This window comes from Mus pahari, chromosome 5 (genome assembly GCF_900095145.1).
Source record: "Mus pahari chromosome 5, PAHARI_EIJ_v1.1, whole genome shotgun sequence".
Lineage (NCBI taxonomy): Eukaryota > Metazoa > Chordata > Mammalia > Rodentia > Muridae > Mus > Mus pahari.
Window position 1 is genome coordinate 126,236,738 of NC_034594.1, and position 2,893 is coordinate 126,239,630.

Consider the following 2,893-nt stretch of genomic DNA (forward strand, 5'->3'; position numbering starts at 1 on the left):
TTGTGTGCCTATGTGTAGTTGTGCGCCTGTGTGTAGGTGTGTACCTGTGTGTAGTTGTGTGCCTGTGTGTAGTTGTGTGCCTGTGTGTAGTTGTGCGCCTGTGTGTAGGTGTGTGCATGTGGGTGCAGGAGCCCTTAGTACAGAAGAGGGCGTCAGAGCCCCTGGAGGCTGTGAGCTGCCTAATGTGGATGCTGGGGAAAAACTTGGGCTTTCTGCAGGAGCAGCGAGTGCTCTTAACCACTGAGCCACCTCTCCAGACCTCTCTTTGTTAAGTTTTTTTTTTGCATTCATTTGAGAAAAATGCCTTTTGTTAATTCAGTTCCTGTTGGCTCTTTTAAATAAATAAATACAAAAGAAAGAAAGAAAGAAAGAAAGAAAGAAAGAAAGAAAGAAAGAAAGAAAGAAACCAAAACCACCCCAAACAAGTGTTTCTCACCGTAGAAATAACCAAGTCCATGACTAGGTGAGGCAAAGCATAAGATTTGTCTGAGATAGCTCTATTTGCCAAAAAGTAAGAATACCTACAGAATGTTGGGTGTTTATAGAAAGCTTAAAGGTGCCAGCTATAAGCTAATCCTGTGGTCAAATCAGGGCCAATTAAGAATCAAAATAAATATCTAGCACAGCCCTGAGTAGCCTGAGTAAGACAGGACTCCGCAGAGCTAAAATAATGTAAATAAAATAAGGAAGGTCTTCATGTTACAATTAACTATAAATTAATAAGTGTGGAAAAAGTGATGAGTTAGAAAAAAATCTTCATTTGGCAATCATCAGAGGTAATAAAGTTAGTAGAACATGGTATGAGGAATAAGAGCAAGCATATGCTCACACCCCCCCCCCCACACACACACACGCCAAAATATTCCTCACAAGACACTAATTACAGAAAGTGACAGGTGGCTGCAATGGCTGTTGTCACCCTGTGGTTCCTGATGACACATGACTGAAAAGGACAGGGTCTTGCTCCTGTGATCCCTGCTAAAAGTTTGTAACCTGAACCCAGTCCAGGGAAGACAGACAAAGCAAACGGAGGACGGTCCCTGACCGTAACTGCTGCACCCTTCTGAAGTATCTGTGAGACAGAGATGGGCCAGAGACCTCTCCAGAGGACGGGCCAGAGCTGCCCCGGCCCAAGGCCTCACGTGGAGATGCACTATGGTGACCACAGCACAGGAACTGCGCAGCTTCTCTTGCTTTATCCCAGAGACAAACACCATTCAAGTTGTTTACAGCCGTTTATCAAATTACCAAGACTTGGTTAGCTTCTAGAAACACACATTGGTTTTCCCGTGGTTCATCTGTCTCCCTGTTGATTTCCTCTGGCTGCCCCTGGGATTCTCCAGCCCCCTGCTGTGGCTCACATTCCTCACTCACCCCCCCACGCCCCACCCCCATCATCAAGGCCTCAGAGCCAGCACAGTCCCTCTCATCCTGCCTCAGAGCTCCTTTTCCTTCCTCCACTATAGGAACCTGTGTGACTGCAGAGCCCGCCCAGATTATCTGGTGTAATCTCCTCCTATTTTAAGATGCACTGGTGAACAATTTAATTCCTTTGATTCCCTTCTGCCATGAGACCTAAGACACTCATGGACTCTAGGGATTGAGATGAGGGGGACGTCCTTGTGCCTACCACAGCTGGCAATATCAGAATGATGGGTGTGGATTCAGTCTCCCATTTTAGCAATTTGACTGGACTTATGTGAGAAGTTTTGTGACTGGGGACACTCAGGGAAGTGTTGGATCTTGTGCACTTAAAATGGTTCTCTCTGTGCTTTTTCTTTCTCAGAGAATGGCTGAGAGATTGAAAGCAAGAGCAAGGGAAAATTAAAGCAAAGTTAAAGCACACTGACACTGGGGATCTTGGGAAAAGAAGTCTAGAATTCTGGGCAGTTTACCCCATTTACCATTTTCCTCCAAGTCTGAATCCATAATAGAAGACTTTAAAAATGTAATCCTTCCTAAGTAAATTTTCTATATCTAATGAATGCTCAACAAATTCATGCATATTGTGTGTGACTGACATGTCTATTTGGGCAGATAGTTTTAAAATCTCATTTGGAAGTTCAAGGGTATTTCAACAAGTTGTAAAATGGACATTATCTGTGATTAACAACAAACTGTACATTGGGAAGTGAAAAGGAAATCAGTTATCTTGAAACGGTGTACACCTATTGGCCTATAAATTGGAATATGAGCGTCATATATTCTTGCTTTCTGCTTCAAACTCTGTTCTTTAAAAATGGGCCTTGAAGAGAAGAATCAATATTAAAAAGTAGATTTAAAAAAAGAGCCAGGTGTGGTGGCATTTGTCTTTAATCACAGCAATCAGGAGGCCAAGGCAGGCAGATCTCTGTGTGTTTCCAGGCAGCCTGGTCTACAGAGTGAGTTCCAGTACAGAGCTACACAGTGAGACCCTATTACAAACAAGCAAACAAACAAGCCTACAAAGAAGTGGGTTAACAAACAAACAAACCCATAACTTAGTTAATAGTACTGCACCAATGTTTACGTTTTACTATATAGTCCTGGCTGGCCTGGAACTTGCTATATATCCCAGGCTGGCCCCAAACTCCCATGTGCTGGAATTAAAACCTTGATTACATGGCTCTATGGTTCTGAACACTAGGATTCTATATTTGCCACCGGACCCAGTGATTTCTTTTGGAAAAATAAATTTGAATTTTATTATTATTGTATGTGATGGATGAATGTCAAGAGGACAACTTTATAGAGTTGATTCCTTCCATATTCACTTGATTTATAGGGATAGTACTCAGATCACCAGGCCTGTGCAGCAAGCTCTCTTATCCACTGAGCCATTTTGACAACCCAGTGATCTCTCTCTCTCTCTCTCTCTCTCTCTCTCTCTCTCTCTCTCTCTCTCTCTCTCTCT